The following is a 15059-nucleotide window of genomic DNA, read 5'->3' on the forward strand; positions in this document are numbered from 1 at the left end:
TGAAAAACATGGAGAACACCGTACCATCTCCGAGATACGGTTGCGTTTTTCAGAACATTTCCTGGGTTCCAGTCTGAGTTTGGGAAGAAATGTCTTTGCTCAGGTAAAGTTGGAGATGTTGTCAGAAATATACAATCAAAACATTAAATGAGTTTACAGTTATCTGTGTCTGCGAAGGGAAATTCCAAACTGACGTTTCTTTTGCTGCCTAGTATATTTTGGAAGATATGATGTCAGTAATTACCTTTGACACATACACCTCTTCCAGAACGAGCCTCCACGCATCTCCTGTCTCGACAAGTCTCAGATGAACAGGGGCCAGCTTGATTCTGAAGACAAACGTAACAGGGAATAAAAGACTAATGTGTGATACTGACTTCGTTTGTTAGGGACGCCATAACAAAGCTACTTACAGTTTTGTTTGGCTTTGGTATGAAAGTTAATTGTCCACATTCTTCTCTATAGTCCAGTCTCAGCTTCAGCACATGACACATGAGGGTGACTACATCATATCCGATGCTCCAACAGTAGCCTCTGGCTGCACATTTGAGACTGCACATGCTCACGCCAACCATTGGAAAGTTTTCCACCTCGTGTTTGTTGATGATCTCGTTTATTTTACTACAATATTTCACAGATGTAACAGTGTCCACTGAGGACAACATGATGCACAGCTGTAGCAGGAACATGATTATTTCATATTTCATCAATTATACGAAAACATCAAAACATGCCTGCACGCGTTCTTCGTTCTGGAACTGCTGTAATCCTACTCACTCTTTATACTCAAATTTGCTATGTTTATCTCAGAGATTATCGAAACATATCCCAATTTCATCGATTTAATTGATCTAGATAACTGTAAATATGTCTTTATCTTGAAACGTACGATAGTCTGAACATATCTTTTAACGTATCGGTCTCTTTAATGGTATATTTATGGGTGAACATTCCTCTACTGAAAGATTGCAATGGATTACGTTTTTTCAACGGTCACTATCTCTCTTATTCTATTTCAAGCGAAATGCTGCATAAAAAGAAACATATAGTTTGACCCACACAATAAACTGAACTACTTTGACAAAACTGGTCAAGTAATGGCAAGTTATAGATTTTCCAGCAAGACTGACGTTGATTCCATATTGTAGAAATTACTGGTGAATCAAGTGAGTGAGTGAGTGAGTGAGTGAGTTCAGTTTTTGCACTCAGCAATATTCCAGCTATATGGCGGCGGTCTGAGTGGACCAGAATCCAGTGATCAACAGCATGAGCATCGATCTGCGCAATTGGGAACCGATGACATGTGTCAACCAAGTCAGCGAAACTGACCAGATGAGTGAGTGGACGACAAGATAGTCGCCTTTTTATGGCAAGCACATGGGTTGCTGAAGACCTATTCTACCCCGGATCTTCACGGGTCGAGTGAGTGAGTGAGTGAGTGAGATACGTTTTACACCGATTGTAGCAATATTCCAGTAATATCACAGCGGTGGACACCAGAAATGGGTTGAAAATATTGTACCTATGTAGGAATCGAACCTGGGTCTTCGGCGTAACGAGCGAACGCTTTGACCTCCAGGCTACCCCACCGCCCCAGATGCCCCAGATGGCCCAGAGACCAGAATTGAGTCTGATGCAATTTCCCATTCTGACGTGTACGTTAGGTCCCCATGTTTGTTCACTTGACTTTGCATGTATTTGTGACTGGTCCCCCGGTAGGGTTCACCTTACTTTAACCACTAGGCCACCCCAGAGCTGCTTAGTGACAGGAATGAGTCAATATAAAACACTGTACGGCTAATGTGGATCATAGTAAGAAACCAGAAAGTACAGCGCAGTAACATCGACAGGAATTAAAGGAGCGAAGAGAACTAATGAAGATTGATTTTTTATGATGAACAGAATCTCACCCAAGTGTCTACTGATATAATTTATCTCTCTCATGTGTAATTAACGCATGAAAAGAAATAGTGAATTGGATTCACAAGAAGAAGAGGGATTTGACGTTATAAATCGTTCATATCATTATCAGACAAATTAATTTTGTGTCTTAAAAATATCCAAGGTAGTCGATTTTCTGTCATCGGAAGCCAAAGAATTCCGCAATTGTACTGTATCGTTGAGAAATGACTTGGCATAATTTACACTTTTACAAGCGATAGTTTTGAAAGGTCTCGGAAATTGTAATTTGCACTGCCAGATACCTTAGGAGGGACGAGTTTATTCAAATATTTTGGAGTTTTTGCATGTATCTTCGCGGGCATAGTTATTGGAAATTTGTCTCATCATAAATTTTAATATGACTCATACCCCGAACAGCACTGCAAACAGTTCTAAGTGCGTCTTGATTAAGTTTTTCAAGTGTTAGTGCTTGCTGTTTGGTACAATTGACCCAAATGTGACAACAATAATTGAAAATTGACAAAATAAATTGTTTGTACGTTGTTTGTAAGGTTTAACGTGCGAGACGATATTTAAAGTGAGTGAGTGAGTTAAAACTTAACGTCACATATCATTGCAGCCATATCGTGACGGGAACAGTTTATAGCAATATTCAAATCAATAAATGTACAACGTAAAACCTGTCATCGAAGGACAGTAAAACTACTAAAATATCACAGCTCTTAATTTAAAACTAGTACGCTATCATAAAAATATATCACGAGAGACAATAGTACAATATAAGAACGGGCTATAGATCACCAGCAACTGAAGGTTGATCACCATACTAAGGGGTCTTACAGTACCTTTTTCTGCCTACATGGACCCTAGTTGGATTTACATCATCCCTTCAGCAGCCAGCGATTGTATTCAGATTTAGCCAGAATTAAAATCACAAAAATTCTACGCTTAAAATCCTGGTAAGTTTGAAATTTACTTTGAGAGTTTTGGGGCTTATGTCCCCTCTCAGGAGTACACTAATTTTACAATACTTTAACCCCTCTTGAGGGTACAGCCACTAACAATCTGAGTTATTAATTTAAACTTCCCATCACAAAATATTATTAATATCTATTTACAAATCTGTTAACAAATCTAATTCTGTTAAAAATGCAATAATTAAATGAGGACTTATATCAGTAAAAAGACGATATTTAAAACGACTGAGACAGTTTACCATGGTGCAACCTTTTTAGCGATACAATTAACAAGACAAGACAAGAAATTATTTTAGGTCAAAGACCAATACATTTTACATCAACTGAATATTTGCCGATGCACATGGCGAGGTAGGCACATAACAATCGTATTATTATTGTTATTATTGCCCAAGAGTGAAGATATATGTAAACGATTCACACAAATTCAACTTTGTTTCTTTCATTTAAGATATGATCAACACACTTCGCAGCTTTGAATACTTTAAAACTGTTTTCACATTTTAACAATTTGATAAACGTAAATATACTTATATTTTCCAATAAAATATTACTTAAATGTTGTTTACGTATTTCTCGATATTTTTGACAAGACAAGAGTATGTGGACTGAGACGACAACGTGTAAATGCAGTTCTGTACTTCTTAACATCAATATTACTTAAGTATTTCTCGATGCACAGAGTTTCCTTAATATGAAGATACAATCTAGTTTCACTCAGAGTTGATAATTAATGTTTCCACATTTGAGAATAAATTTCCTTAGCCCTTTGTGTAAATTCTCTCACAAAATCGCTACTTTCAGCAACATATTGGGCAACCAAAATATCAAACCTGAAGAGCGTATCTCTCAATAAACTTGCCCAATTTCAATATCAGGTTTCTCATTTGAACTTCTTTACTGATAATTAATTGATCTCGTCACAATATGGCTGCATTATTGCCGATGTGACGCTAAATATTAACTCACTCACTCACTCTCACTTGAACTATTCAATAATGAATTATATATCAAAACTATATATCTATCTGGTTTACTTCTCAAAATCTTAGACCCGTGAAGGTCCGGGTTAGAATATTTATCTTCAGTAACCCATGCTTGTCGTAAGTGGCGACTAACTGAATCGGGTGGTAAGGCTAGCTGACTGGGTTGACACATGTCATCGGTTCCCAATTGCGCAGATCGATGCTCATGCTGTTGATCACTGGATTGTCTGGTCCAGACTCGATTATTTACAGACAGCCGCCATAAAGCTGGAATATTGCTGAGTGCGGCGTAAAACTAGACTCACTCACTCACTCTCAAAATCTTAAGCCAATATTTGATAATCCTGACAAGACGAATACCTTTCAAAGGAAATGTACCAAATTCTCCATATAAGAGAGCTGATGGAGTTGACATAATATTATAGTAAATGTTTCATAAATTTCAAGTGTACCCTTTCAATAGCATTAGCTTCCATAAAGCCCCAAACTTCACAACCATATGAGAGAATAGGAGAAACAACTGATTGGAATAACTGATACTGAATATCTGGAGTAATCTATACAGTATCATTGAATATATTGTAGAATGAACCAAATGCCTTTAAACCTTGTTCTGATAAGATTGAGCTAGTGAACAATTGCTACCCGTTGAAAATACTAAACCAAGAAATTTAAAGCTATTGACTACCTCAAGAAGTGAACCATTATAAGACCACTTTTCAGCCTTGCCCTGTCTACCTCCTGTTAAAAAAATAACAACCTTTGTTTTTGTAGTATTTATGGTCAAGCCTCATTTCGTGCTGTAAGTAAACATCATATCGAAACTGCCTTGTATACCTTTAACACTATTGCTAAGGAGCACCATATCATCCGCAAATAACAATAGAAGAAAACGCACATGAGAAATAACAACTCCCTAGTCATCAATAGAAGAAAGTTCTTCTACGATATCATTCATAAATAATGAAAACAAAATTGGCGACAGTTTTTCTCCTTTCCTGACACCAATGGACGACACAAAAAAAGGTTGAATGAATATTACTGGACAGCCTCACACAAGACTCAACCTCCTCACACATACTAAAGGTAGAAGTATTGAACTTATCCCAAGCTTATATAATTTATAGCAAAGTGCATGTCTATTTACATAGTCAAATGCTTTTCGATAGTAATGAATGCACAGTATAATTTAACTTTACTTTTAATATTAATATTAATTAGTCCATGTGCAAACAAAATGCAGTCAACAGTGCTGTAATTTTCTCGGGAAACCGGCCTGTTCTTCAATAATTAAACTATACTTTTCACACCATGAAAATAATCCTCGAATTCAAAATACCAGTAAACAACTTCTCAAACACGACAGTAATGTGACGCCTCTATGATTATCCAGTATCAGCCATATCGTGACGAAAACATTCATACGATAAAAAGTAAAGACATTTTGAAGAGTAAAAACCTGTCGACGATGGATGGTTTTATATTGTATCGTACTATGTAGTTAAAATGTTTTAGATTTAATTACTAGTTTTAAATTTATATCTGCGATTATCTATTTGTTTTACTGTCCTTTGTTGACAGGGTTTTAATATTAACTGTCAATTACTATTAATCTATAATTTGATTTAGTCACGATATGGCTGAAATATTGCGGATGTGACTTAAATATGAACTCACTCACTCACTCATAAGAAATCTCAGCAGTTTCAGCAGTATTACAGCTATATGATGTAAACAAATCGTGTCTGAACCAGACAATCCAGTGATTCTCGCCATGCGATACGATGACAGAACATGCGTTTATGAAATAGTGATGATACCAGGAGAGTGTATCCTGCCCCATCGGTGGCACCCATCATAAATATGTGCTAAGTCTAGTCATTTATTCACCTTAAATAAATCGGGAACGTATTGTATAAGTCAAATTGGAATTGCATCGGTAAAGTAAGTCTCAAATGTTTATGACTTTTATGTCCCTAAAATGAATTTCCTTCAGTATTAAACTTCGCTTTTGGCTGGGTTGTACTTACGGAGTAAATTGTATAGAGTCTGTTTTAATAGGATCTAATGCAACTTGCCATTTGTCATATCAGTCAAAAACTTTACGTAGATCCTTATTAAGACACAGAGCTGTTTCATCAGGATCGTCTATTTTAATATAAATTGATGTGAAATCTGTGAAGAGAAGGACAATGCTGTTAATTCCTTCAACGATGTCGTTGATAATCTTTAAACAATAAGAATCCTAAGACAGAGCCTTGGGGACCCCGGCTAAGATTGATCTTTGATCAGACGTGTAACCATTTGTAACAACTCGCTGAACTCTGTTGTTTAGAAACTCTCAAACCATTTCAACAAATTGCAAGTTACCCCCGATACTATAACGTCTTAGCTTATGTATAATACCTTTATGCCAAACCTTGTCATACAGGTACGTTGATTTACCGTTGGATCGCCTGGCATAAAACCGGATCGTAAGTTTGTAAGTATTTTGTTAGCCTTAAAGAAATTAAATACATGTTTAAAGCTGCATTTTTCGAAAATCTTTGCTGCACAACGTTTTAGCGCGACTGGTGTACACTGCCTTTTTGTGTACATGGACACTCAAAATGTAGAGTGCTGTTCCACCACATTGTATTTATGAGAGACGCTGGTGAATCTGCAAATGTATCAATTATTATTATTTGTCTGCATATTGTAAATAGTCTAATGGGAAGCGACCGTAAAATGATCCCGACTACTATAATCTACTCAATTCAGTTCAATTGTTTATTCCAGTCTAAAGGCCATAGGCCCATGAACAAGTTAAGAAGTGCAAGTTTTACAAATTGCGCAAAGTTATACAGAATAGTACAAAGTTATACAGAATAGTACAAAGTTATACAGAATAGTTCTATTGGTACAGGATAATAGTTCGTAGTAGACAGAGATGTTAACATTTGCAAGACAGTGTTTTCGTAGATGTCAATGTCTTAAAGTATCATAAGCTGGGCAAATAAGACAGAAATTGTATTCGTCTTCAACGCTATGGTAATCACAGAGTTGGCATATTCTTTCTTCATGCAGTAGTCCTTCCCAGCGTCCGGTGTTAACTCTCAATGGCAGTTCTGATGATCTAAGGCCTATCTGATGTGACATATTTTGGACTATAAATTTGTCAAAATAAACAGTACATTACAAGATTATTACAATGATACGTACCAGTATTCTCGTACAGAATGGATATTTCTTTTGCTGTCAGTGGCTCCGCTTGCATAGATCTGCCGTTTAGTTCCTTGCGTTTAGCAGCCAGTATATATCTCGAATGTTGGAAGGCTATGTCGGTCAATATATTTGCCGGATATTGCTTCCCCTTCAAATATCTTCAGAAACTTCCATGCAGGTGGCAAAAGTACTGTAAGTCCCCATGGTCCCTAGTATTGATCTACCTTTAGTTGTTGGCGATCTATAGCCAGTTTTTATATTGTACTGTCCAAATAGTGCTATTGGTTTTAACTTTCCACACTAGTTATAGTTGTAATTGTGATATTCTAGTTGTTTTACTGTCCTTTGACGACAGGTTTTTATATTATGCACATATTACATTTCAATGTAAAATATGTTCTCGTCACGATATGGCTGAAATATTGCCGATGTGACGTTAACTGTTAACTCACTCACTCCACAGAAACTCGATTGAAAGGACTTCAAGGAATCTGGTTCATACTCAGTCTGTCATGTTAACTGACATTTAGGGAGAACCGTGCTAACAATTTGCCCAACATCTCAGGTTCAATGCTTTCTGGTTGCCTATTTTCCCCGACCGAGCGCAAGCACTTCATCATAGCTTTGATATCACCTTCAGTTTTAGGCTATGTAATTCCGCCTGTTGAGAGTGGGCTTAGGAGCTGCGCTACGACCGTTTTGAGGACTGCTTTGGATTTACGCTCATCTGTCTACTAACATCGTCCGCTCACCTCGTCTCAACTGCCGTCAACAATCGCCAATCAGTATATCGACAAGAATCAAAATTTCTGTAACTATAGACATTCAGTTAAGTTTTTAGATTTGTGAGCTAATATTTTAGATTTGTGACTCCATAATATTGTTTTAGAAATCTGTACTGTCATTCGTTGTAACCTTGCTCATTGTTTATTCAATATATTATTGAACTTATCTGTGTTCTATTTTGCTGGTTTAAAGGGACTCACAAATCTTTTGTCTCAGCAATTCCTAAACCGTAACAACATACATGTACATGTAGATAGGTTTGAAGGTGAACTGGTTCCTTTTGGTAGTTGTGGATTTCTGAATAAAATAACTTTTGCTTTTCTATGACAACAATTTTGACTTCGACTGAATTTGGTGGTAGGTGCAAAACTTTAAAGCCGTCCAATGTTTTTTCACCAAACTTGGCACATAGATAGGTCTGATAGTGAGACGTTTGGTAGTTTCGGATTTCTGGATAAAATATTGTTGGCGTTTCCATGGCAATAGGTTTTACTTCGACTGAAATTGATGGTAGTGCTCTATTCCGGTGCAGAACTTTAAAGCTGTTCAATGTTTCTTCACATACATAGGTCTGGTGCCCTGGTTCCTGTTGATAGTTTGGATTCCCATGGCAACAAGTCTTACTTTGACTAATTCCACTTTGGGGGTATTCAAGAACCTAAGGACATAAATCACGGTACCACTCTATTTCCAGTATCAACATCACTTTAGGAAAACCAAACTGTGGAAACCCTCAGGCAGTCTGTTGTTCATACAAGCATGCTAGTATATGAATACAGTCTGCCCATTACCCATGGAGTGAGTGAGTTAAAATTTTATATAGCATCGGCAATATTATATCCATATAGCGATGAAAACAAGGTAATAATTTTAAAATATCTGTCAACAAAGGACAGTCTGTTATGTATGATTTCTCCATTTGTGAAATTGTTGCATTTGGTGATTACAATGCAAGAACTGATACTTCCTTGATTCTGTGACTGATTCTTGTACTGCCACTTACACGTTCTTCCGAGGAGAGAGGGGGGGGGGAGGGGGTCTGGTTGACTATTGTTTATGTTCCAGCAGTATATTTTGGTATGACATTGATTTTTATGTTCCAGCAGTATATTTTGGTATGACATTGATTTTTCTGTTGATACACGATGTGACTCATTTTTCGATTGTATGACTATGCCAAAGAATGCAAATGAAAATATAGAACCACTTCAGAAAGACATGCTTAATACATCAACTTCACATGTAATGATAGTACGGACGCTTTTCTTGCTAGTAACATGTCGAATCTTCTTGCAGAGGAATGCTGTCTGAATGATATTGATGTGGCTGTTGATAAACATTATTTAAGAATCTACTCGACTTTGTGGTCCTCAGAAGCATTCATCAACACGACGTCGTCCAAATTTTGCAAATAATGAAAAATGGTATGACGATGAGTGTATTTCGTTAAAGTTTCAGACACTGGATTCTTTTAGAATAACGGGGAATAAGGAAACACCCAAAGAATATCAGCACGTTAGAAATACATACAGAATTATGTGCAGAAGTAAAAAGGTTTATATGAAGATAAGTGTGTAAATAATCCTGTATTTACCAGTAATAGTGGCAAATTTAAGTCAGACACAGGATCAGATAAATAGTGATAACATTCCCGCCGGGGAATGGACTGAATACTTTAAACACATCCTTAATCTAGTGGACGTTCAAGTGGACGCTGACAACCTGGAATCTGCAACTCTATGTGAATCCAATCACACAGAGGAGAACTGTAACTACTGTCAAGATGAAACTTTGACATTTTGAACTCTGATATATCAGAAAGTGAAGTAAATACTGCTATAAACAGACTGAAATGTGGACTGCACCTGGCCAAGATGGTCTACTACCTTACATAATCATGAAATGTTGTAGTACTTTAGTTCCAATTGTATCATGCGCACGGGCATGTGTCCTTCTATTTTGGGCTGAAAGTTTTATTATACCTTTACATCAGAAGGGAAGTATGAACGATGTTAATAATTATAGAGGTATATCTTTGATAGACACAATAGGAAAATGTTTGACTGCGGTTTTGAATAGTAGATTAGCTCAGTTTGCTGATTTGTATGAGAAGATCCCAGAAGCACAGGCTGGATTTAGACGTGGTTACTGTACTGTTCATAATATCTTTACTTCACAATGTTTGGTTCAAAAATATCTATAATGGCTGAGTATTTAAAAAGGGAGGAAGTTTTCATTGTATTTTTGTACATTTCAAAAAGAGGCTTTTGATTCTATTAGCAGGGTTTCTTTGGTATTCTATGATGAAGCATGGGGTTCATGGTCGTATATTAGTTCTTATAAAGAATATGTATTGTAAAATTCAGTGTGCAGTTAAAGTGTCTAATACTTCAGTGTCAGAGTTCTTTGATTCATTAAGTGGTGTTCCTCAAGGGTGTATTATTAGTCATTGTTATTTTCCATGTTTATGTTAGAACTTGTATGCTCCCCAGGGAGTTGAGATTGACAATACGATGTGCCGTTGAGATTGACATCCAGTGAACGAGGGAAAAACAAAGCGCCTTTGAGCAGCTGAGCTGAGCTGGATATCGGCGCTATACAAATGTTAGTATGTATGTATGTATGTAACTTCAGAGCATGATATAATCTCTACTCTAAGAGGTATATCAGTCGGTCAAGGGTTTATGGAAATAGTGTTGTTATTATATGCGGATGACTTGTGTTTAGTTGATGATAGTGTCACTGGTTTGCAGCGGAAGATAGATATTCTTGAGAGTTTCTGCAATAAGTGGGGTATTCAGGTTAATTTAGATAAAACAGAAGTCATGGTCTTAAGAAATGGTGGTATATTAAGACATTATGAAAAATGGTTCTTTAGTGGCTCTCAGATAAAGGATACTACTTATTATGATTAATTGGGTATTTTGTTCTCAAATGGATTGTCATGGTCACAGTGTGAGGTGAGGTGAGGTGAAATTGGGTTGAACGTCGTGCTTGAGAATATTTCGCTCATATGACGACGTGCATGCGTGTGTATGTGTATGTGCGGCTGCTAGTACTAGCCCAGACTGAAGCTGGTTTTATAGTGCTAGCCCACTGAGATACCATGCCGCAGTTAAGCATGAATACCCAACTCAGACACATTATACTGACTCCGAGCCGACCAGTCCTTGATTCATCCATTAATGCCGCGCGCCAGGCAGGGACCAACAAGTACCATATTTTAACGTCTTTTGGTATGACGCGTTCCAACCCGCGACCTTCTGCACTCCGTGCGGACGCTCTAACCACTACACCACAGATGCGGTTGGTCAAAGTGTGTAGATACGTTAGCTATTAAAGGTAATAAAGCTCTATTTTTCATCAAAAAGTTACTTTTTAAGTTCCCAGGATTGCCAGCTAATATTTCATGTAAATTGTTTGACATTAAAAGTAAACCTGTGTTATAGTATGGTGCCGAGGTTTGGGGATTGATATCCAGGGCTAGAATCATTTATACTAATTTCTGTAAGTTTGTTCTAGGGGTTAGGAAATATTATTCTAGTAATGCTGTTTTGGCGGATTGTGGTAGACATCAATTGTATATAGATTATCATGTTAAATGTGTTAAGTATTGGTGCAAACTTTTGAGGATGGATAATAGTAGGTATCCGAGGCAGTGTTATCTTTTAATGAAACAACTCGATGAATCTGGCAGGACAACATGGGCAAGTGGTGTAAGGCAATTACTTTTCAGTTTCGGAATTGGTGATGTGTGGTTGTTTCAGGATAGGGGTAATGGGGATATGTTTTTAGTGCTTTTTAAGCAACGCATACGTGAATGTAATATACAGGTAATTTTTAATAACATAAGTACATCTGATAGGTTCAAATATTATCTCCAGTTAACATCGTGTTTTGATATAGAATATTATATCATGAATATTAGAAATTGGGAGTTTAGGAGATATTTATGTTTGCTTAGATTAGACGAGCTACCTATTCAAACAACCATTGGTATAGATAAATGTTTGTGTTTCTGTAAGAATTGAAATGATAATGTGGTTGAAGATGTTATTCACTTTTTGGTTGTTTGCCCAATGTATAATTTGAAAAGGAGTAAATAGTGCCCAAAGTGTTCAGTGCTTGATGTGGTGCACTCCTCAAGTTCTTCTGCAAGTTCAACCTGATGATATCCAGATTTTAGGTCTGATTTAATGTAAAACTTACTGCCAGCTAGATAATGTAAAATTTCCTCTGTCTTAGGTAAAACAAAACTGCCGTTTACAGCGGATTTGTTAACCTTTTTAAAGTGCACGCACATTTTAATTTTTCCATTCGTCTTTCTAGAAAGGACTACACTGGAGGCCCAGGGCCCCGTTCCACAAAGCGATTGTAGCGCTACGACTGGCGTAAGTCTGTGTCAAAGTATAGTGTTAAGGTTACGATCGCTTTGACGAACTGGGCCCAGGACTATAGAATCTACGTATAGCTCCACAGGCTAGCATCTGTTTAAGAGGATCTTTAACCTCCTGAAACTTGAATAGAGGAATACGTCAATGCCTCTTTTGAAAAGGAGTTCCATCCACAAATTCAATGTGATGTTGTACAGCAGTTAAATGACCCATATCTAATTCTCCACTTGACTGATACAATGCTAGTAGTGAGGGGGACTTTTCTTGGCTTTGGTACAGGTGTACATTCTCCATCATTCATCCGAGCGATTGGTAGATTCAGACTGAGTTCACATTTCCAAAAGCTCGCAAAAGAAGAATCAGGATATGCTCATAATATAAATTATCCGCTCAGTGTTGTGAGCTCTGAAAGTTGCCAGCTTAAGGACATCATATGTAAATGGTGTATTTGAACCTGAAGTAACATCATCCATAGGTACTTAAATAAACATATGATCCTTTGACATTTTGAATCCGCAAAAATAACTTTCAGAACTGCTTCCATTATACAGCTGTTCGACCAACCTGTCAGCCTTCTGACTGTTATACCTAGTTATACCTAGTTATACGCATAACTGGAATAGGAGGACTGTTATTTTTTAAGAAACGCCTGCATAAGAGCAATACGATTGGTTTTCAGTGATGCTGTCCAGACAATCAGATTTGAACTTCTTGAACAAATTTAGGAGTCATAGTTGTGAAATTAGGCACGCAATATTTCAGTTTCCTTGAGCACTATTCCAGCGGGGAACTCCACAAATGGGCCTCACACATTGTATCTATATCGGAAACCCGGGCGTTCAGCTTGACAAGCGAACGCTTTAACCACTACTCTACCCCAATTGTCCTTATAGCGTCGTGAATTTTGGCTCTTAGGCAAATGCCACTATCTGGCCCTCATTACATTCCCATACTCCACTCTCATTCCATATGCACTCTCAACCAGCTTACAACCTGTACACACACTGTCACTCTATCAACTGACCTGTGTCTTATGACAGTCCATTCGGAAGTGCACAAAAAACAACAATTATAAGGCTTGTAGATCCCTTGTTGTGCATTATGTTCACATATTTTCTTTGTAACTTACGAGATGACATAATAAATTCTCTTAAACCAACATAACTCACTTGAAGAATGACAACTTGCTTGACAACGACATTAGAATCTATGTCGAAACATCGCCTTTCACAATAAAAGAAGTTGTATATTCATAAAATTGTCATCATTCTTCATCAACTCAACTTCTAAAATGCCCATCAAAGAAGGCAAAATGCACTTGCTTGCTCACGGGCAACATAAAAAAGAAGCACTTAAAAGATACCATAAAGGAGATGGCAATCATTGGCAGATAGACCGACTGTCCATGGCAATATGTGAGTTGAAGACAAGTCACACATAAATATATCATTAGTACAACCGATAAGTATCGAATATATTTTGATATTATCAGTTGCAAGATAAAGGTTCATTTAAACTTCATGATAAATGGATACATGAGATTGATAAAAAATTTAGATCATTTAAGATATAAAAAAATCGGTGTAAAACGACAGCCATTCCAGTAAAAAGCACAGGTCTCCTTTGATGGTTTCATGATCAAGTGTAATTGATGAACTATACATTATATCATATAGCACAGGGATCATGTACTTGATGCGAGTGTACATTCTATTGTCCTCAGTGAATACTGTTGCTCTGGGGAAATATTGCAATATAAAAAACGTCATCATAGACGTTCACGAGGAAGAACACTTCACAATGCTAGGTGTGAACATGTGCAGTCTCAAATGTGCAGCCAGAGGCTACTGTTGGAGCATCGGGTATGATGTGGTCAGCCTCATGTGTCACGTGCTGAAACTGAGACTGGACTATAGAGAAGAATGTGGACATATAACTTTCATACCAAAGCCAAACACAAGTGTAAGTAGATTTGATGTTCTGTCGTGCCAAACGAAAGAAGTCGTCAGTATCATACCGTCTATTATGCCCTCTATTACGTTTGTCTTCAGATTCAAGCTGGCCCCTGTTCATCTGAGACATGTCAAGATAGGAGATGCCTGCAAACCCGTTCTGGAAGAGATGTATGTGTCAAAGGTAATTTATGAATTACGCTCCTCCAAGAACGTATGTAATACTAGACCTACTCTAAGTTGGCCTATTTTCAGTATTGCCATTTGTTTGTTATTCAATATTTTCAATGTTCTTCAAATAGTATTAAATCTGTGATCAGCTACTAGTTCTACAGTTTCAGCACATCACAATTGAAGGGTTTGGTTTGGTTTGGTTGTTGAAATATTGTAGCTATATGGCGGGGGTAGGTAAATAATCGATTCTGGACCAGACAATCCAGTAATCAACATCATGAGCATCGATCTATGCAATTGGGATACAATGACATGTGTCGACCACGTCAGCGAGTCTGAATACCCGATCTCGTTAGTCGCCTCTTTCTAGAAGTATGGGTTGCTGAAGATCAATTCTAACCCCTGCACTGACAGATCTGAACGAAACCTTTGATACTACAAATCAGGACAAGGTCCTTTCTGTACTGAAGGATAGTTAAACTGTTTTAGGTTTAATTACTAGTTTTAAATTCGAATCTGTGATAATCTAGTTATTTTACTGTCCTTCGTTGACAGGTTTTTACAATTTACAATTACTTACTATGTATAAAATTAATTGTTCTCATCACGATATGGCTGAAATATTGCCGATGTGAACATAAATTTTAACTCACTCACTCATTGTACTGAAGGATCTAATTGGAA

This window comes from Haliotis rubra, unplaced genomic scaffold (assembly GCF_003918875.1).
Source record: "Haliotis rubra isolate DU_JTF1 unplaced genomic scaffold, ASM391887v1 Scf274, whole genome shotgun sequence".
NCBI classification, from domain to species: domain Eukaryota; kingdom Metazoa; phylum Mollusca; class Gastropoda; order Lepetellida; family Haliotidae; genus Haliotis; species Haliotis rubra.